The following is a 1,443-nucleotide window of genomic DNA, read 5'->3' on the forward strand; positions in this document are numbered from 1 at the left end:
AATGAATCAACTGAACCCATTTCCCTGGTTAGAAGTTGTTTGGCTTTGTACTATTCTATTGAAACACAGCTGAAATTGTTATAAAGGTTGAGGAAAAGTAAAAAATCAAGGCCTCTGGGTTGATTTTGTGCTTCAACAAAATGGTTCTTGGTCTCGGACAAAAGGTTTGGTTGCCTGTTGTGATTTTGCACTGGATGACGGAGTGATTTGGAGGCACCTATTGTATAAGCCTAACCCAGTAGTGTTGTTGTCTTTATATACTATATACATTATATATACAATATACACTATATACACTATCGTATATACACTATATATACTATATACACTATATATACTATATACACTTTATATACAATATACACTATGAATACTATATATACTATATACACTATATATACGATATGTAATTTATACACTATATATATTATATACACTTTATATACAATATACACTATGAATACTATATATACTATATACACTATATATACTATATACACTGTAAACATCTCATCACCGTTCTCGTTCTCAGTCTCCTTCCCACAGTCTGTCAGTATTCACTACACTAGCGTTCACAATGGCCACGCCCCCTTACGTGAAATAAACACGGGTCCTCGCTTATCAACCAATTCACTTAACGACCTGGTGCTAGGAACAGAACTCATTTGTAAGTGAGGAGTACCTGTACACAAAATACTGTACAGACAGACAGGCAGAGATTCCTGGAATTATAGATAGATAGAATACCTATGTATTTTATTTAACATTGTCAGAGCCGATGGAAAAGTTTTTGAATCGTGCTTCATAACAAACATTGACAATGCGTTTTCTATGTTCTCCGAACAGAAATTCGATGTTGGCAGTGGGCGGCCCAGGGTGAATTAGGCCTAATTAGGGGATATTAATAGGCATGAATGCTCACACGCACACACACACACACACACCTTCAACACTCAGATTTTAACATATGTATCTTTTTTTTTTTTTTTGGAAATCCAGTGTGGTTCACTCCTGGCAGTTTTAATCCAAATATGATATCATATTAAAACTGTGAGTGATGCTTCAAATGTTTAAAAGAAAATCACAGCAAAACAAAAAACTGGCATATAAATGCAGCTTGTTCACCTGCCTCATTGGTATCGCTTCCGCTTTCACTTGATATTGTTGCACTCGGTGACCATTCAAGGAGTCAAGGAAAACCCGTAAATTTGGTACTATGTATTTATGCAACCTGCTTGTGGAATAATGTAAGACAAGCTGTTTATTTCTCTGCTAAGGTACCGTTGTGAACTGATAAGATAACGCTTTATGGATTCAGGTGTTACAGTAGCGGTTGAGTGTCAAAAAACAGTGCAAGTCAAAAAATACTACTAATGATAATATGTATATAATATAATTATGAAAACATTATTTATAGATAAAATCTAAACATATATACAGCGG

The sequence above is a fragment of the Zeus faber genome (genome assembly GCF_960531495.2).
Source record: "Zeus faber genome assembly, chromosome: 14".
NCBI lineage: Eukaryota > Metazoa > Chordata > Actinopteri > Zeiformes > Zeidae > Zeus > Zeus faber.